The sequence below is a fragment of the Eulemur rufifrons genome, chromosome 18 (genome assembly GCF_041146395.1).
Source record: "Eulemur rufifrons isolate Redbay chromosome 18, OSU_ERuf_1, whole genome shotgun sequence".
In the NCBI taxonomy this organism is placed as follows: domain Eukaryota; kingdom Metazoa; phylum Chordata; class Mammalia; order Primates; family Lemuridae; genus Eulemur; species Eulemur rufifrons.
In genome coordinates this window covers 23,498,303-23,520,784 of record NC_091000.1, presented here as the reverse complement: position 1 = coordinate 23,520,784, position 22,482 = coordinate 23,498,303, and positions in this window count along the sequence as shown.

Below are 22,482 nucleotides of genomic sequence, written 5' to 3'. Positions count from 1 at the left end.
TTTTTGTATATGGCGAGGGATAGGGGTCCTGTTTCATTCTTCTGAATGTGGCTATCCAATTTGCTCAGCACCATTTATTGAATAGGGCTTCCTTGCCCCAGTGTATACTGCTGTCTGCTTTGTCAAAGATCGGTTGGTTGTAGGTAGATGGTTTTATATCTGGGTACTCTATTCTGTTTCATGGATTTATTTCACTAATTTTATGCCAATACCATGCTATTTTGGTGGCATTCATTTGTAGTGTAATTTGAAATCTAATAATGTGATGGATCCAAATTTGTTCTTTTTGCTTACGATTTCTTTGGCTATTTGGGGTCTTTTATCATTCCAAATGAAGTTTAGGATTATTTTTTCTAGGTCTGTGGAATAAGATGTTGATATTTTGATGGACATTGTGTTCAATCTGTAGATCACCTTGGGCAGTATGGACATCTTAATGATGTTGATTCTGCCAATCCATGAGTAAGGGATGTTTTTTTCCACTTGTTTGTGTCATCTGTGATTTCCTTCATCAGTGTTTTGTAGTTCTCCTTGTAGAGGTCTTTCACCTGCTTAACTAAGCATATTGTTTTCATAAAGGATATTGGTCTATAGTTTCCTTTTTTTGTTGTGTCCTTTCCTGGCTTTGGTATCAAGGTGGTACTGGCTTCACTGAATGAGCCAGGGAGGATTCCCTCCTTCTCTATGTTATAGAAAAATTTCTGTAGAATAAGTACCAATTCTTTTTTGTTAAGTCTGGTAGGATAGGGCTGTGAATCCATCTGGTAATAAACAATTTTTTAATGGGGATAGTGCATAGATTTCAATTTAATATAAAGCTATCCAATGGGACAGTTATTCACTGACTTGTGCCTGGGTGATTATTTTGCCACTAATAAACAGCTTCTGTAAGAAATAAACCTGTACTTTGAACCATGATGATTATTAAATCAAAAGTAGCAAAACCTGTAGGGAAAACAACATTTACAGTTGAAAATATTGATTTATGTATACCCGATCTTGGTGTCAGGTGTTATTACATTTCACATGTATGAAATAAGAAAATGAGTTTCCATCAGTGGAACCTATTATTTGAAATGAATTGGACTTGCAGAATTAGAAGATAGTCGATATACCTTACACCTACACTGTAAAATTCAATCTCAGGTTACCTTTTAAAAATGATACTGTAAGAGGTAATTTTCTCCAAATAATGATATCAGGCTCCATAAATAACATATCTTCAAATGTAACATTGAAAGCCATGCAATATTAATGATTGTTTTTATGTCAATTTTCACTTAATGAATTTCATTTTTCCATATATATATTGGTATCTGTCATTCAACACACCTAGTTTTATGAGTTTTTTGTTCTGTTTTGTTTTGTTTTGTTTTGTTTTGGACCAGGCATGAATTAAACAACTAAATATACAGTTGCTAGGTGCCAAGAGGCCAAGACCTCTGCCTGACGCACCAGACTGTGCACTGGCTGCTGCAGAGACCTCCTTAAAACAACTGAACTTGGCCCTGTACTAGGCACAGTTTTGACAAAGAAACAGTTTTACCAGGGACAGTTGAAATGTTCCAAGATATAAAATCAACTATGAACTATATTTATTTTTATGTGTTTATAATTAAATTGTGATTTAGTTATGCATAATGGAAAACTTGTTAGTCAAAGTCTCCTAATTTTTTAACATTTGAGAATGATTCAAGCCAGTATGCTTGAATTTTATAACTTAACATAAAATCATGTATAAATACCACGTTTCACTAGGAAGGACAATACATCTAATGGAACTTTTTTTCCATTTTTTTAGGTGGATCTTTTAACAAAAGATATATGTAAATATTTTCCTAAAAACAGAAATGTCTATCAAGAGAAAGAGCTTTATCATTTAACATTGATTCAAAATTTTAAATTAATCACCTATCCATGTCTATATATTTAATGATCAAAAAGAAATTAAAGTTTTTAAAAGTTTCTGACTATGGGAAGCATATATTTTCTTTGGTAATATATTTTTCTGTAATATATTTAATTAGTAATTCAAAACCAGGGAGAAAAGTAAAAAGATATTTAAATTTATTTTTCAAGCCTTTGTTGGAAGCCAAGCTCTTAATACAATGTATATAATTTTCAGAGAAAGCCAGAAAATCAAGAATAATATTTATTCTTTTATAAATGAGTAAGCATGCTATAAAAGGAAAACTAACATGCTGGAGGTCAGACATTTTATACAAAACCAGCAGGATTCAAAACATGATCTTTTAGACTCCCATGTTCATTCTTTATTTACCTAGTAAGAGTAGCAAGCGGCTACAGTCTTTGCACTGTCATTATTTCAAAGGATTAATCCAGCTATATATGTTTGACTACAGGCATATCTCATTTTATTGCACTTCAAATATATTGCATCTTTTTTATAAATTGAGAATTTGTGGCAATCCTGCATTAAGCAAGTCTATCTGTGGCACCATTTTTCTAATAGCATTTGCTCACTTCATGTTGCTGTGTCACATTTTGGTAATTCTTGCAATATTTCAAACTTTTTTTTCATTGTTATATCCATTATGATGATCTGTAATAAGTTATTGTCAACATTACTACTGTAATTGTTTTGGGGTTCCATGAACCACATCCATATAAGATGGCAAATTTAATTGGTAAATGTTGTGTGTGTTCTGACTGCTCCACTCACCAGCCCGTCCCCTATCTCTTTCCCTCTCTTTCACCCTACCTATTCCCTGAGAGACAATATTGAAATTAGGCCAATTAATAACCCTGCAATGGCCTTTAAGTGCCCAATGAAAGGAATAGCAGCACATCTCTCACTTAAAATCAAAATCTAGAAATGATTACGTTTAGTGAGAAAGGGATATAATTAACAACAATAACCAATAAAAATACAACAATTATAACAATACTCAGATTGGCATGCAATTTAACTTATGAATAGATTATTTCTGGAATTTTCCATTTAATCTCTTTGAACTGTGGTTGACTGTGGTAACTGAAACTTCTGAAAGTAAAGTTGTGAATAATGGGGAACTACTGTATAAAGTAAATACAAATAAAGTAATCTGGGAGTTTGGAAATGGTGCACCAACCCACTCAAAATTCCTTTCAGGAAGTGAAATCTTTTTGGGAGTTGGAAATTTAAGTAAAGGTTTGAAAGGAAAGCAGTAGTTACATGAAATGGTATGAGAGATGAAGTGGAGATAATTTGCCAGGAAACGTTGTAACAAACTAGAAACTCTAGAAGACACCACTGGCAACCCTCCTTAGGAAACCACACAACAACTAACTGATTCAGTGAAAACAGAGTAATTACTGAGTGTTTTTTTAAAAATACTATATAATGTAATAATGCAGAAAGCCTTTTGTACTTTCCAAAAACAATCTGCATATTAAATATAGGTCTAAAAATAATTTTATTGCTCACTGCACAGATAAATAACTAAAGGAAATCCACAATATCTTAACAAAATATATCTTTAGAATTCATTTTTTGTTGCTTCCAATATTGAAATAGTTCCTGAATTTGAAGTCAATATAATTTATTTTGTTATACCCTTAATGTCTCAAGGCATCCTTTATTTCTAAGTATTCCTGAAGCTTACAGCAATTGCAGTCCTTCACATGATTCCCATAAGAAGACATGAATATAGTCCCACGAGAGCTGGTCTAATGCTTTTACACATTTCAGTAGAGTTGCCTTTAGGCTATGATGAATACATTTATTTCTGGCTTTTGACACGTGTGATAGTTATATTAGTTTCCTTCAGTTTTAACAAGGAAATACTGTGTAGAATTTTGAATCAATTGACATGGCAGAAGCCCATAATTAATGACAGAGAAAAATATCTTTATTGTGCAAATAAATTTATAATTTTAGAATTACAGAAATCAAAACTCTCCAAGGCTTACTTCAAGACTGAGCCAGGACATAAAACCTCTGCTATCGTGAGGTGGCTGTAATGTCGGAAACAGCAATAGGCTAGAGCAGCGGTCCCCAACCTTTTTACCACCAGGAGCCATTTTCATGGAAGAACTTTTTCCATGGACTGAGGAAGGGGGGTATTGTGCACTTTATTTCTATTATTATTACATTGCAATATATAATGAAATAATTATACAACTCACTATAGTTTGGGGACCCCTGGGCTAGAGAACTCCTGGAAAGGAGCCCTGGCATCAACAGTGTTGCTTTCTCTCTGCCTCCTTTCTATGTAAATAGATATAAAATAAATTTTGAGAAGGTATATGAGTGGAAGAGGACCAAAAACCTTTGAAATTCTAGCTGTAAGGGACTAGGAGAAATGTTGTTTATGAATATTTTAACATCTGAAGTAAAGGAAGGTGTTCTAAATGGGCTGCTATGAAATCAGTATTAATGAACCAATTCATGGTATTTCCATAACCAATTTCCATATACATGTCATCCCCTCATATTTAAGCTTTCTGATAAAAACAGCAACAAAAATAAACACTTACAATACCATGTAGGTTTAGCATCTATAAATGAAAACGGACACCAAAATGTCTCATAAGTCACTGTATCACTTTTAAATGATTTCTCCTTTGGTTCAGTCATAATCCTGTTTTGATATTATATAACCTTTCCATTAAATTCTAATTTTAACAACATCAACAAACCTGATTAAAAAGAGAAAACCCTGGGGGGTCAATTTAGACAAGAAAAAGGAAAAAGATTAACCAATATAAATGTATACATAAAAAAGAAAAGGAGAAATCATGAGTACCTATGTCAGTCTTCATTTCCTTCCTCCATGATCCACCTTATTTCTTCCTTCACCAGCATTTTAATCTGATACTTCAATCCTTGGAATGACTAAATCTTTTCTCTTGCATGACTTGGTGGTCCTGCGTGCATTGCATTGTTGTATATTCTCCATTAACATCCATCAGAGGACATTGATAAGTAAAGCAATTACACTTAGTTTGTGAATTAATTGAATTCCAGAAATATACATCCATTTCTATCTTGGCAACTGTATCATTTTAATCTCTTGATAATAAAGATCAATTTTCTAAGCTAACTCCTTTTGCTTATTCTGTTATAACCATATGGAGTAAAAAATGGCCACATAACCATATCAATAACTCCTGTAACGTAACCATTGTTTTACACCCAGTGTGATCATGTCTCCCTTCAAACAAGCAAGGCCCCATACCATGAAGATGGAAAACAAAAAATTTCTAATAGCTTCTTAGGTTAATAGAGTGAGATATCTTCCTCGTTTCATTGGTTTAATATTCGTTCTGCTGTTTTCATTGTTAACAAAGTATTCCTATTAATAGATAAGCAAAATAAGCTGCAATGAATTTATGGCATTCCATGTCATATTTTGAATTTTTCCATGTTCTTGGCTAGGATAGTATGAAATATATGTACAGTGAATAGAGTTCTCATTCTAAATCATGATTAAGTCAGAAGGACCCCAGTATTAACTTATCTCTCCTTCCTTGACCTTATAAAAATAATAACTAAAGCCACTCTTCCAAAAACAGTGTGCTCACAGGTAAAATAATGTTCACTTGAATATGTGGGGCCAAGGACAAATAACTTCATTTGGTAACAGGTAGTTTTGGGAGAATTGAGTGCCATTGCCCCCTAATGGTCAATTAGTGTATCAGGCATTTGTATAACAATCCATGCCATAACCTGATGGATACATTCAGGGAGAAATATAAGAAATTTAGATGCAAATATGAAATGACTGTGTGAAATAGAGCCTGAGTAGTCCTACTATAGAGGACATAAAGAGTCAATGTTTTTACATTTGTTTTTCCTCACATATTTGTGTGTGTGTGTGTGCATGCGCACACGTGTGCACATATACTTTGGTAAATGCCAGTACAATGACTGGATCATGTAATGATTTGTCATATGCATATCATATTTTCATGTGTTGATTTGCCATCCAGATATCAGTGTACTTTCTGCTCAAATATTTTGTCCATTTTGTATCAGATAATTTTTTCTCTCTATATCGAGTTGTGAGAGTTCTTTTTAATTCTGGATGGGAGTTCCTTACCAAATATATGATTTGGAATATATTGACCTACATGTGACTTGTCTTTTAAGTCACTCATTAGGGAATAAAAGGACATTTCAATAAATTTTGATGGTGCTAGTAATGGATTTTTAAATTGATTTTGCCCTTGGTATAATATCTAAGAAAATTTGTCTAACCCAAGAGCACAAAATTTTTCTCCTCTGTTTATTTTGAGAAGATAATTTTGTACAAAATTCACATCCCATTAAGACTGAATGTTCTTGCTTTTAAGGTGGGGTCTACTTTGCCAGTTTCTTTTTCTGGATGTTTCTGCTCCACCCTTAGCTTTAAGGTTTCTCCTGGGAGTCGGTTCCTTGGTTGAGTGCCAGTCCTCTAGCAGTTACCTGTTGTTTCTTACACCTGTATGCGGGCTAGCCTGTTGGTAGGTGCAGGAGGTGTTCTTGACTGTCTTGAGCAAGTCTCAGGGGCTTTCTCGGTGATTTTTTTTCCCTCCCCAGTTGATCTGGGCTCAGGACCCTTTTTCCATCCTTCCTCCAAGGCAGAAAGTTTTTCCCCTTCCTTTCCCCCTGTAGCATTTAGTCTTCACTTATGTCCCTGGGGCAACAGGGTTAATTCTCCTTCCTCAGAAGGCAGTTTAAAAAGTTAGTTCTACAGGGGAGAAGAATCAGCACGAGGCTTCCTGTTTTTCCCACGGTGGCAACTACACCCCTCTTCTAGGTCTGTTCTTGCTGGAAAAACTTTTTTCAGTTTCCTGCCTTGTTCTCAATTTTTCTCCTGAGCTTCCAGTGAAGATTTGTGAAGGAGATCTGCGAGATGATGCATCCCCTTATGTATGTGGCTCTTGAGTTTCTATACTCTCAGGCCAGCCTACGCTCAACCTTTAGGATTAATAATTCCCTAAAAATATAGCTTAGTGCTTCTTAATCACTTGCGTGGCAGTTCTGGCAAATGGGGGCCAGTGTTTGCAACCTGTTTCTGCTTGGATGTGCCAGAATTTTTAGATTTCAAAATAGCTTACATTTCAACCTCCTCTCTCTGTTGACTTCAATACAATTTATGATTTTGTAGATTTTGCTCATTTTTTCTGTTAAATAGGGATACTGCTCTTTCCAACTTTTTATCTTCTAAGTGTAATTGTTGGCTCTTTCAACAGAACTTGGCAACTAGGTAAGTGACACAAATTTGATACAGGTTTCTTCAAATGATTTAAATGGGTAATCATTTAATTTCAATAATAGTTTAAATTTTTCATCAGTTCATGAAATCAGTAAAAGCACTTAAAACATAATTTTGGCCAAAGTGAGACATAGAACATTACCACTGTTGTAAATACAGCTAAAAGGTTTGATGTTAAAGATAAAGCTGTTTGGTTTTTTTAGTTATAACATTTTTAAAAAATTGATTAAGCACTTTATGATTAGAAAACATGTTCTTTCTAAATAAAAATTATCAAATATTTTGCACTTATGCTCATATCACATGGATTAATTTAACTATACCATTTTTGTAATGAAGTTGATATTAGATTCAAAAAGAAATTCCAGCATTGCACTATGTGCTTTCTTTCTTTGCTGCCCTTTATCAATTAGATACCATGAATGCTTGAAATATTGAAGAACTAAATTATCAGCATATGCATCCTAAAATTACATTGAATTTTTTAATTAAATCAATCTTCCATTTTTTTAAAGAGTTCAAAAATCATTAATCATATTTTTCAATCATGAAATGAGCACTAAAACTTTAATATGTGAAGGTTTTATCAAATTGCAAAGTTTTTTTAAATTTGAAAACAGAAAGGTATTGAAAGATATCGCTAAAACCATGAGAGCTCAAAGAGTGCATACATTTTAACTTTGAAATTCTATAATTACATTCTGAAATATTTAGACTTGTGGAAAGAAACTTAACTTTTATTGAACCACAATTTATAAATAGATTAATTTATAATTTACCCAGAATGTTCTGTCTTGATTGATTTTTTTCCAAGAAAGCCTATATATTCTAAAAAGAAAAACAAAGTGTTCTTTACAGCAGTGGGAGATCCTGGATTCCTGTTGTTCTAGCTTAAATGATGAGTTTTGTAAATTTTAACAGTTAATACAAATTCAAGTAAATTGGTGACTTAATCATATAACATTAGATTGAGATCTTATGTTCTTTAACATATTCACAGATAATACCAAAGGAGTTCTTTAGAAGAGGTATGGATGTTTTTTCATTCCTGCTATAATGTAAATCATGTACTACATTTGAGGAAAAAAACCCTAAAGAGCATACTTTTAATGTGCTGACTAAATCAATGTTGGCGAAATTTATTCTTAGACTACTTAGAAGAAGCTAAATCCCGATGTTATTCTTTAACTATACATGAGTGTAAACTGAATATAAATTGCTTTTTCAATGGATTTGAGAGCTTTTCTGCAACTATCTTGTCAATTTTATTGGCAGAGATATCTAGTGAAGGCATTTTATTCAAAATTTCTCTGTGAGAAAAACACTAATAATGGCAAGAATATTGAAGCACTATGGTAGGAGATCCCAGTTTATATTTTTTCCCCAATGCTGTGACTCTTTGTTTAGAACTACCAAAGCTTTATCTTCACACGGTTTAATGATTATGATGCTTTTCTTTTTATAAGATTTCAGAGTTTTTTTTTATGGCAACAATGCTTTACTATACAGGGTTCATTCTGATTATTTTAAAGAAAAATCTACAATAGAATTCTTTTAATTTATATAGGCAAGAAAAAAAACAATGAGTTGATAAAATATGCATTAGAATTTTAGCCTTTGTTATATTTATTTATTTATTTATTTATTTTTGAGCTAGGGTCTCCCTGTTTCCCAGGCTGGCAATGGTCCAATCTACAGCCTCACTACTGGGCTCAAGAGATCTTCCTGCTCAGCCTCCTGAGTAGCTGAGTAGCTGGGACTACAGGCATGAGCCAACATGTCCAGCTAATTTTTTTTTTTTTTTTTTTTGTAGAGACAGTGTCTTGCTACGTTGCCCAGGCTTATCTGGAACTTCTGAGCTCACGTAATCCTTTCCGCTTAGCTTCCCAAAGTGCTGGTCTTACAGGCATAAGCCACTGCACCTAGCCCATTTTAGACTTTTTCACATTATTAGAATGAGAGGAAAGCTGATTTTAACAAGACTGATTTGAACTAATAAATAAATATGTTGAATCTACAGATCAGTTAGAAAGTACTGACAGCTGTACAATATTGAGTCTTCCTGTTCATGAACACAATTTAGTTCTTCTTTGACATTTATCATCATAGTTTTGCAATTTTCTTGTATAGATATGGTAGATATTTCATTTTGCAGCATGCAAATGATAATTTCAAAATCTACTGTGTATTACTGATGTATAGGAAAGTGATGGACTTGTGTATATAACCTTGCATCCTGCGAACTTACTATAATCACTTATTAGTTTCCATTTTTTGTGGATTCATTTGGATTTTCCATGTAGATGATCATATTATCTGCAAACAACAACAATTTTCTTTCTTTCCCATCTGTACACCTCTTATTTCCTTTTCTTGTCTTATTCTATTAGCTAAGATTTCCATGATGTGGAAAACCAGTGGTAAAGCAGACATCTTTGCCTCATTCCTGATTTTAATGGGAAACTTTTTAGTTTCTCACTATTAAGTATGATGTTAAGTGTAGGGGTTTTGTAGCAGTTCCCCTCTATTCCTAGTTAGCCAATGGTCACAAAAAATACTTAGGTCTAGAATATGGGACTTTTCCTTCCTAGTTTTTTAATTTAAAGAATATTTTCCCAATTAAAATGATAAGACACCTATGCTTTTGTTTCAAGGCATATTTTAGAAATTGTGTGCTTTCAATTACTCAAATATGCAACTGAAGAAAAAGACTATTATTGATTAATTTTACTAAATTATTGTATTTTCATAGAATTACTCAAATTGTCATATGAGAATGACATTGCTTATAATGTTTAAATTATCAAAAAGACATAATAAAAGCACATTAGATAAATTGCTTATAGTCCTAACATTTTTATCAAAGTCTAATTGAACTTGATTTAAAATTTAAAAATATAACCTCATAGAAATGAATGTCCATTATATTGTAATATTATGTCTATATGCTAGAGATAAAGGATAAAAGACAACTTACCAAGTGGAAAACTTGAAATTGAGGAGAAAAGAATAATAAGTCTCATGATAACATAAAGAAGACAAGAAAATAGCAATCTAGTTTAGTGATAGGAGATTTCATTTTCTCCACAAAAACTGAAACTTTTGAGAAGTGTAGGACAATAAAATATAAAATTATGGAAGAAATAAAGAATTATTGACCTTCTGTGTCAGAAATCCTAATAGGACTGGTCCTATCCAATCTCAGAGAAAATGTGCAGTTAGTAGATTAGAAACAGCAAAGCTATTTGGTTCAATTGACCCCGTGATTAAATTCAATTTAAGTTAGAACAGTGACCTAAATGCCATATCAAACTAGAGTTTGAATTCTCAAAGGTATATTTTCAAGGTGTAAGAAAAGGAATAGAGAAAGTGGTCTAGGAAATAATAAAATAAAGCTAGAGAAGTGAAAATAGGGTGATTAAAAAAGAAAAAGGAAAACAGAACACAAGAGCTGTAACTTTATAGGGCTGCCACTTTCAGCATACTTTACGGTGAATGAAGTATTTCTCTGCTTTTTTAAAAATGATTTATTCTCTTAGTGGACATCACATATTAATGTTAGTAATAATTAAATTCCATATTAAAGCAGGCTGTATGCTCTTTCCCTGAAGAATGAATACAAGTTAGCAATAATTCTTATTGGAACATAAAGCTCTTCCTTAGGAAATGGAACAAAGAAATTATTCCCTAAAGCCTATCCAAAGGAAAAAAACCTCACAAGTTTTATTAAGTTGTTAAATAAAACAGTAGGCAGAATTGGAGAACTCAGTAAATGAAATAAAGAAATTTTAAAATGTAAAAATATTAACTTTTTATTGAAGGTAAAAATTGCATTATGATGTGCAATGATGCCTGACTTAACCAATACCTGGCCAAGCAAGTATCTACTGAATAAATGGTGTTACCATAAAACTACAAGTCCCAGGTAGAAGTGAGGAAGATGATAGAGTGCTCAGAAGTCCCTCAAATCAGAATTTTATTAACTCTTTTCTGAAATATTAAGACAAAACCTATTAAAAATTACATAATGTAATTCATCAAGGATCAAATGATAAGGCATCTGTAGTTAGAGTCAGGATATTTTTGCAACAATAAAGGTCAGCTACACTAACAATTGAATGCACCTGATTATCCATCATTTCCTAAGAAATACTGAAAGATTTTTTTTTACTCTGGTGCAACAAAATTTTGAAAACTTGTTTTAGCCCTTTCATTCTCATTGCTTTAACACCTTATGTTCAAATGCCAGCATTCAATTTCAGACTGATATTGATGAGTCAATAAAAACTAATTTTTTCATTTATAATGATATTTTTAATCTCATTTACATTTCTTATTGAAATTTTGGGTAAAGTTCTCATTTTTCTCTACCAGTTTATTCTCTTTATAAGTAGTAAATAGTAAGTCATAATTTTGTAGTTTTTTTCCAAAGTTCTCTGAAGTTGCACTTGATGATTTCCTAACTAAACATAATTGTAAATGGCTGTGTTTATTGAGATGAATTAGTGATAATTAATGTGCAAATGAAAGGTATTTTACAGTTTTAGGGCCCAGGGTTTTGTTTTTGTCATATGTGGTTTTATTACAAAAATGATAGAGTCTCATTTATGGGGAATTTTGCTAATGAAGGCACATCATTGTACATCACAACACTGAGTGCTCACTATGTGACGGGAATAGCTTTTTGCAGTCTCAAAACTATATCTAGTATTATCCATGTTACGATCTTATTGAGTTGAAATGTTTATTACTTTTAATCACTTATTCTCCAGAATAAACTGATAGATGGAGTCTGAGTAAATTATCCAGAGTCACACAGCCATGTCAAAGCATATAGATCTTAAATCATTTTAAACTGCTTCTTGTTAGGAAGCATTAACATTTTTCAAGTGCTTATTGCAGTGTCATTTGTATTCTACCTTCATGATTTTTGCCATATCTATGGATCATCTATATCTGCAGTCCCCACCCGACCTGGGCCGCAGACTGGTACTGGTGGGCGAGCAAGCGAAGTTTCATCTGTATTTACAGCCACTCCCCATCTCTCCCATCACTGCATAAGCTCCGCCTCCTGTCAGATCAGCAGTGGCCTTAGATTCTCATAGGCGCTGAACCCTACTGCAAATTGCCCATGGGAAGGACCTAAGTTGTACGCATCTTATAAGCCTAATGAGCCTGATGATCTGAGGTGGAGCTGAGGCGGTAATGCTACCGCTAAGGAGTGGCAGCAAATACAGATTATCATTGGCAGAGAGGTTTGACTGCACAATCAATGTAATGAGCTTGAATCATCCCAAAACCATCCTCCTCCCCTGGTCTGTGGAAAAATTTTCTTCCATGAAACTGGTCCCTGGTACTAAAAAGGTTGGGGACCACTGATCTATGTGGTTTTTGATCTAATATTGTTATTTAGGTTAACTCACTTTTTATTCCAAGAAAATTTAAGTATGTAAATTTTACAAAACCATCATGAAGAAAAAAGCAATATACATTGATATAAACTCAGGGAAACTATAAAACATAAGCAAATGCAAAATGTTTTATTTTAAATTTAAAATGCTAAATTTTAAAAATACATATTTAAAAAATTCATGATAAAGTAATTGATTTTTAAAAATTTCTCACTGTCAATATTTCTCATACAAAAAATAAAAGTATGCATGATTATTTATTAACAGCTACAACTAATTTAAAAATGATTTGAGCATTTTTATTTTATTAATTAGAGTATTGCCTAAGCTGTGTTGTTACAAAAATAAGATGCCACAATATTGACTAAAATAGAAGTTTATCTCTCTATCTTATAAAAGTGTCTGGCAAATGGAGGTTCAGGGCATGTAGGACAGGTTGGTTTCATCTTTGGCTCCAAGATAGCTGCTACAGTTATCATCCAAGCAGTGCGACGTGAACCAAATGAGGAGGGAGTATGCATAGCCTTTAAGTGCATGACCCTACAATGTCATATGTCATTTCAGAATTTCATATCCTAGTGGGCAGAACTTATATTGCAACAAAACCTGAGAAGTATAATACTAGATTGATGGCCATATGCCTTGCTAATACTCAGGAGGAGAAATATGGATATACAACTAGCAGTGCTACCACTAGTTTAAATAAAACAACTAAAGTCTCTAATTATATTGTTTTCTGTCTTAAGAAAATCCAAACCTTGTATTATGTGTTAATGGAAAGGGTAGATTATATAAATGACCTCTTTGAAAATATTAGATATTGAGAATGATTTTCTGGACATTTAGTTATAAGGAAAATTCATTCCACCATGTTCTTTTTAAGAATCTTTCTGAATCAGACTCCAAAACCTGATCTTTTGAATGTGCTCAGTTATTAATATTTACTTATATCTTCAAAATGGTAAGAAACATGTTCTTTTCACTCACTGTGTCATCAAGTTTTGAAAACATTTTAGAATATCCTTTAGAAAGTCTTTCAAGTGTTTCTCCATAATGTTCAGAGATTCTTCAGATGAAAATAACCTTATCATTTAGATAATGAAAGAGACTAGCCTAACACAATCAGTTGGTAAGCTGTTACTTCATATTTTAATCATATTCATTCTCCCTTGGAGAGGTAATACTTTTGAGCCTGCTTTGTATAGACATATTTAGGATTTTCAAATGAGAAAATGTATTTACAAAATATGCATATTTTAAAGTCAGTTCTATTTATGTATATAATGTTGCATAATGAAGGTTTTGCCCAGGGAGAATTGAAGTTCTCTCAATTAGAAAATGTGGGTAAAGAATTATAATGCTACAGCTGACAGCTTTAGTTTGAAAAACAGACATTTGTAGTCACTGGCCCAATCTTTACAAACTGAGAAGACATGCAGCTGTTATGGAAAACAGCATGGAGGCTCACCCCAAAAATTAAAACTAGAAGTACCATATGATCCTGTAACGCCACTTCAGAGTATTTCCCCCAAAAATTGAAATCAGAATCTTGAAGAAATATCTGCACTTCCATGTTCATTGCCTTCACAATAGCCAAAATATGAAAATATCCTAAATATTGATCACAAATGATGAGATAAAGAAAAGATGATATAAACATACAATGGAATAATATTCAACTTTAAAAAAAAAAAGAAAATTCTGCAATACTCAACACTATAAATGAACTTTGAGGACAATATACTAAATAAAACAAGCCAGTCACAGAAAGATAAATATTGCATGATTACACACATATGAGGTATCTAAAATAGTCAAATTTACAGAATCAAAGAGTGCAGTGCGAGGTTCCAGGAGCTGGGGACGGGGAAATGAAGTGTTACTAATCAGTAGACATTGTTTCAGTTAAGGAAGATGAATAAGCTCTAGAGCTTTGCTGTATAAAACCGTGCCCATAATGTATGTCAACAAAAATGCATTGTGCACTTAAATACTTAAGAGGGTAGAGTTCATGTTAAGTGCTCTTATCATGATAAAATAAAAATTTTTGAAAAGGAAAATGATGTAAAAATCAAAAGAATGCTATGGCCTGTACTGAATTTAAAAGCTGGAAATATTTATCTGTTTAATTGAGGACCATGATATAAATGGAACAGAAAAACATATACTACCTATAGGAAACAAGATGTACTGAATGTTCATTCACCTATTATGGTGATATACATATAATAGATGGATAATATAATATTTATCTATCACCTATTGTTTGGTCTTGGGTTACATAACAAAGATACAATAAAAATCTAAAGAAAAAATAGTTTCTGGACTGAAAGATGGTAAGTTTTATGTGGGTGAATGACATTAATAAAGTAAGCACAATACTTTATGTAAAATTACATCTGTGACAAAAGCAAAGGAATAAAAGCCAATAGTTCTATGAGATTGCATAATTTCAAGGAAGTTTTGACTTAGGCAGTACCAGAGGGCATTCCTCATTGAGTGATAAAGGAGGTTCAGCATGAAAAATAAAAGAAATAACTAGTTGAAGAGAGGAGATGAGAACAACCCAGGCATAATAGCTAACTTGTGTCCTGCCATTCTAGGGGTAAATTTATTTCAAGTAAATGATTAGAAAACAGTTCTGATTGGACAAATTTGGACCAACTACTTTGGTGAGATAGATGAGATCTCACTAATTAACTTTTGACAGTTAGCCTCCACTGCTGATCATAAGTGTAAGATTAATACTGTGGGAAATTTATAAAAGTTATGTACTGACTAATTGGTAGTTCTGTCAGAGAAAATCTGGGTATGTTAGGAAGAATAAGGGAAAAAATGAAAGTTGCCTGGGCAACCATTTATTCATCACTGTGATTTCCTCATGTCTTCACAAAGCCGGACCTTTCCTTCATGCTCTCTTACCACTTTGAACATTCTTTAGCACTTGCATATTGCTGAAATTACTTGCTCAGTGATATGTCTCTTAAACTAGACTATGGATTTCTCAAGTATAGAAAACTTATTCTCTTTTTTAATAGAATCATTATTTTGCATACAATAGATTGATGTTAAATGTTAAAGATTATGATTGAAAGAAAAAATTTCCTAAATGAGGTAAGAATGGCAAAATCAAAAGCCAACAATTTACTTAGAAGTAAAGATATCTGATGATGTATACAGTGTTTACTACACTGTAATATAGATGATTATAATATGAATTTAATATCTTTTCAGTGTGTTACACTGTATAAACTAGCTGGAAAATGAAAATTGACGTAGAAAGTGCAATCTATTAATTCCATTTTTTGCATTGGTATGCCAACAAATTAACTTTTTAGAAAACACTAAGAAATTGTTAAAAAAACACATTTTAGAGTCACAACACATTCTGGCATTACTTGTTGGCTTAAGTTGGGTCAGGGATACTAAAAACACCAGCTTTTTTTTTTTTTAAGAATCATGGTATCTTGTTCTGTTGTCCAGGCTGAAGTGCAGTGGCACAGTTATAGCTCACTGCAATCTCGAATGCCTGGGCTCAAACAATCCTCCTGCCCCAGTCTTCCAAAGCGCTGGGATTACAGGCATGAGCCACTTTTCCTGACCAAAACACCACCTTTTAAAAAGCATAAAGCACTGTAAATTGAACCTGTACAAACACATATAATTCATTGAGTTTAATGAGTTTTCTTTTGAAATAAAAGAGGTGAATATGGTCTCATCTGTGAGATGGAAAACCAGAAAAACCATTGATGTAATTCAGTTTGAGTCCAAAGGCCTGAGATCCAGGAGCTCCATTGTCTGAGGGCAGAAGATAATGGATGTCCTAGCTCAAGAAGAGAGAGAGAATTCATCCCCCAAACCCTCAACAGGGCTGGCTGCCCAAATTGGTGAGGGCAGATCTTCTTTACTCAGTCTACTTATTCAAATGCTTGTCTCTTCAGACATACCTAGAAATAAGGTTTTACCATCTCTCTGGGCATTCTTTAACCCTGTCAAGTTGAAACATAAAATTAACCATCACACGGTGTAAACATCATAGTTAAATTTAAAAAGAAAGAAAGAAAGAGATCATTCTTTAATGAAAAAGTGTTAGCTTATATTTATTTACTATACACAGTCATAAAAGTATTAGTAATACCTTTTTACTGGCTGCATTTCCTGAGTTACATTATATTTGTAATTGTTAATATCATATGGTGCTACATGATTTCCAGTGAACGGATAAACCTTCTAAAAAAACACTTTACTGTTTATAAGATAATTCAAAAATTTATTCCAGTAAAGTGGCTGCAATATCAGGTAAAATGACTTCTTTCTTTTTGGTACTTTAGCAAGTTATACTTTCTTTAGCTTTCTGAGGCTAGATAGTTACATTATTATAAACCTTAGAGGATCATTTTCTCATAACAGCTATGCCAAAATGCAACAAAACTGATACACAGCTTAATACATGCATTTTGAAAGGTGAAATGAGAAATACGGTGGTTTGTACAGGAGCTTAACTCCACAGTTGATTTTATGACACAGCTTTCTGTTTGCTCTAAAACACCTTAGGTAAAAGAACAAGAAGAAAAACAGATAAACTAATGGCCAAGAAACATACGAACAAATGCTCAACATCTCTAATCATCAGGAAAATGCAAATCAAAACCACAGTAAGATATCACCTAACTCCAGTGAGAATGGCTTTATCAAAATGTCCCAAAACAAGAGATGCTGACGTGGATACAGGGAGATAGGAACACTCATCTACTGCTGGTGGGACTGCAAACTAGTACAACCTCTATGGAAAGTAGTATGGAGATATGTCAAAGAACTAAAAGTAGACCTACCATTTGATCTAGCAATCCCAATACTGGGTATTTACCCAAAGGAAAAAAATACATTCTATAAAAAAAACACTTGTACTTAAATGTTTAGGTTACATATATTGCCTTTGCCCCACCCAAGTCAGAGCTTCAAGTGTGTATATCCCTCAGATGGTGCGCACCGCACATATTAGGTGTGAATATACTCATCCCCTCCTTTCTTCCCACCTGCCCGACACCCAGTGAATGTTTTTACTATATGTGCACTTAAGTGTTGATCAATTAATACCAATTTGGTGATGAGTACCTGTGTTTTTCTTAATATATGTTTGTTCATATTTCTCTTTCCTCTTGAGTAAGTTTTGATAGTTTGAATATTTCTGGAAATTTATCCATTTCATCTAGGTTATCAAACTTGTTGGTATACAATTTTCATAGTATTCCTTATAATTCTTTTTTATTTTTGTAATATCAATATAATGTCCACACTTTCATTCTATTTCTATTCTAGTAATGTATTCTAGTAATGTGAGTCTTTTTTTTTGTAAATCTAGCTAAAGTTTTACCAAGTTTTATGATCTTTTCACAGAACCAACATTTACTTTCAATAAATGTCAATTGTTTTCTTATTCTCTGTTTTTATTTATCTCCGCTCTCATTTTTATTGTTTCCTTCCTACTTCTTGGTTTAGGTTTAATTTTATTATCTTTTCCTTATTTCTTACAATAGACAGGTCATTGATTTTAAATCTTTCTGCTTGTTTTATTATATTGTTTACAGATGTAAATTTCCGTCTGAATGCTGTTTTCACCACATTCATAAGTTTTGTGTGTTATGATTTTGTTTTAATCAATCTCTAAGCATTTTTAAATTTCATTTATGATTTATCTTTGACTATTTGGTTATTTAGCATTATGTCATTTATCTTTGACATATGTGTGAATTTCCCAAATTTTCTATTTTATCTCTAATTTCTTTCCATTGTCCCCAGAGGACATAATGTGTAATATTTCAATATTTTAAAATTTATTGATACTTGCTTTGTGCCGAATAGATAGATATGATATATATGGGAAAAATCCATGAGCACTTGAGAAAAATGTTAAAATTCTCTGAATTAATTTTGAAAAGTATGTGTTTGTCATATAGGGTCAATGAAGTCTCTTCCCCGTTAGCCTAGTGTGTAATGACTGGACAGTTTTTCTTAAATGCTTAGAACCAAACTGTCTCCTAGTCTTTGCAGAAGAGTTATGTGAGTGTTGCAGCAAACCTTCAAAATTCAGTTAAGAAGTTTAAATATCTATCTTCGCTTTTGCTTTCTGTTTGTGCAGAGCTTCAAAGTCAGTCCTATGTGAAAGGTTTTTCAGGTCTCTCCTACGCATGTGCACAGCTGTGCACGTGGATATGTGCTTTTAGTTTCCCAGGAATATGTCAAAGCTTTTTAGAACCCTTATTCGAAACATCTGAAGTTTTTTTTTTTTTCCCCAAGCTTTTGAACTAGTTTGTTATTTGCCCGAATTATGGACCAATGTCTCAGCAGCAGTGACTGTAATATTTGCCTATAAATGTTTTCAACAAACATCCCTCAGTAGTAGCTTTAGTAAAAGACAAGTTTCAGTCAAGTGAGATAAAGACAAGCCTTTTGAGTAAGTCTCTCAGGGAGCCACCAGACAGATCAACTCAGGACAATTTGTGCATGAGGTCCATTCTGCTTCTTCCTGTACCAGTACCAGGAATGTGGACTGTTATTTCTCAGCACTGAATTTGGGAGCAGAGGATGGATTTAGGGTAAGTTAAAATACCATAAAATTCAGTTCTTAATGAGAGAGTTTTCCTGAGCAAGTGGTCCCTAGGTTGTGGAAAGTTTTGGGTTAGTTTCCATAGTTCTAATAATGCTGATTCTGACAGTCGTCTCCAGTTCTACATTGCATTTATGGATGAGCTGGCTGTTTTAGTTTCTTACTCAGAATCACAGACAGGACTGACATCACTCTATTTTTGGTGATTGCATTCTATTAGTACATTTTAAAAGAAATTCTGAGGATAAAGGTCATAGAGAATTCTTTTTTCTTATTAATCTTTCATTTTTACTGCACACTAAACAATTTTACTGAAATGACATGGGACATCTTAACTATTCTTAACATATGTTATTATAATTTATGATTAAACCTTTATGTATTTGGCTATTTTTATTGTCTCTGGGCCAGAATGACTTTTCTTCCTTTCTTTCCTTTTAACTTGTCTCAACTTATTTTCACATTGTTTCTGGAACAGATATAGGTCTACATTAGTTAGGCTTTGGAAACTATACTTGTAATAACCATACTAAGATCTAAAAAGACATACAAGTGTTATTGGCTGGCATATACTGCATTTATATGGATAATTCTACCCCAATTAACTCTGAGCCCAATTAGGGGAAATTATGTAAAATTAATGAGTAAGTTATTCAAGTTATATGCACAGAAATAACACATTTTAATTTTTTTCAGCAAGAAACCATTCTTACAAGTGATATTAAGTGACTAAGAGAATGCAATTCATTCTACAAGGTTTTTATTTTATACTATGAAAAGGATAAGGTGCCTTTCTTTACTAATATTTTATGGAGTTTTAGGAAGAATGAATGATCATATATTTGACAGATGGCTACAAAAAATTGGTCACTGAAGTTTTGATGGAAGAGCCATATATTATCAGAAATATCTTCATTGATTATTTCTTAAAGATAATTGATCAATTTTTACAAAAATCTATTGTTTTCTCCAATATCATTTTCATCATCATCATAAGTTACATGTGTAATAATTGGTGGTTTCAATCTATATTCTTTTTATTTCCTTTATTTTCCTAAGAACTCTTTGAAAGTGGCAGGCAGTCAAATCAGTAATTTGCATATTATTTCAAATCAAGATTTTAAAATGCAAAACACTTGCTTAGAATTATATGACTAAAATTTGTAGATATAGGACCAGAGATTTGTTCTCCCAAACCTTAGTCCAAGATTCAGTTTAATATACTACACTGCACTGAGATTCCTAAATTTGTACTGTGCTGTAAAATGGTTCATGAAAATGCCAATTCATGGACTGAATTGTATAGAATAGGAAGGGAACATTACTCAGTGATTAGAACATGAACAAGTCTATATAATGCATGGGCTATTTTTGTCAAAACGTGGATTTTTAGGAATTCATTTAATCTTATTCTGTTGCCAATATTTCCAACTGTGAAATGGATTTATCTTTTTCTAACTTTGAAACAAACTTCCCTGGGAACAATATTTTCCCATTTATTTTTAATTGCTTTTAGGTACTCTGACAAAGTGCGCTATAGAAAGAGACATATTATCTTTTCAAGAGATGTTATCACACTTTCTTATCTTAAACACTGGAACTGAACAGCTTATTAGTGTGCAGAAGTGAAGATTCATAATGCACTTTGGTGATGATGAAAGGCATCATATTCAAGAAAGATGGATGGAATTGTTCAAAAATTCTCAATACTACTACAAGGAAGAAAACTATGATAACATAACACATTAAACTAGAAATACATTCTTGTTCTTTGCATACATTTTCTACTGAAATACAATTTAACATAGACTAGGGATTGTTGAAAGCATTTAAAGGGAAAAAAGATGCAATGAACACATTAGTTATTATCTCTTATGTATTTTAATGCTAATAAATATTTCTTTATTAAATTTAGAAAATTTGGTTAACTCAAAAATCACAATATTTGGAGAATAAATATGTCCAAAAGTAATTTAAACAAAGAACTTCCTATGGAAAGGAATTGTTTATTAACAGTTTATTTAGGATGACACATTGTTATTCACACATCTTTCTACAAAAGAGAAAGGTGGAAGAATTAGCTATATTGTCAGTGGAAATAAAAGCTGCCAAGTTTTATTCTATAAAAAAATAAGGGAAGTCAAAAATAAGCAAGCTTCCCCAGTGAAAAGAAATCTTATCTCATTTATTGCCTTAAAAGGACAGATAAGAGTAAAGGTCTATTTTCTCTTTTCACAGATAAGTGCACTTCTGATGATTCAAGGAAGAGAACTCTAAAGTTTGATAATGAAAACTACCATATATGGCAATTCCAGTATATTTCTGGGACTTGTTTTGTCAATATAAAAAGTTGCTGGGATATCAGAGAAGTTTCTGATCCAGGACAAAACAGTAACTATGTTTGCTGAATTATCAATACCACATTGTACAGTGGTTACCAATGTAGGTGATTAGGATTGAATCCCAGCTTTGCCACTCACTATTTGTGTAACTTGGAGAGAAAATTTGATAACATCCGTGCCTCAGTTTCCTCACTGTATAATGAGAGAAAAGTTATGTCCTAGTATTGTTATGAAGATTAAATAAGGTAGTACATGCAGTGTTTAGAATTTTGCCCATATATGGAAGTACTCAATAAGTATTACCTCAGGATAGTCTCTAAAATCCTATAGGCTCTTGTGGCTTACAATTGTATTTAATTTCATTTATATGTACAATTCTTATACCACCAAAGTCCTTAGTCTAGAAGTGTGGCTTCTACATAGAACCAAATTTTATGTAAAAAGACCAGATAGCCACCTAGTGAATGTGAAGGAAATCTGAAGGTCACAAATATCCAACTCTTAGCAATTCTCCATTCAAAATAAATATATAGGGTGAGAAAAAATTATTCTGTCATTTTTACAATTCTTGAAGTTCAATATTAGATATTCATTTCTTTTCATAAAGATTTTCTTCTCTGATAAAATACAAATGCTTCAAGAAAATTTAATTTATTGAGTTATCAATCAGCATGATTTAATGTAAATCAATGTATCATCTCCTGTTTATATGCTAGAATTTATTTATTTAGGTATTCTGTTTTTCCTTCTTTTCCTTTCCCTTCTTTGTCTAAAAAATAAAGTCCTAAAACCATTAGGTTTATTACAACACACAGTAGGTTTATGTCCAATGATAAACAGGAGAAATGCTACTATCTCAGCACAGTGTCAGAGCCCCAGTAGGATAAGGAAAGCATGCACACAGAAGGGCTACCCCGCGT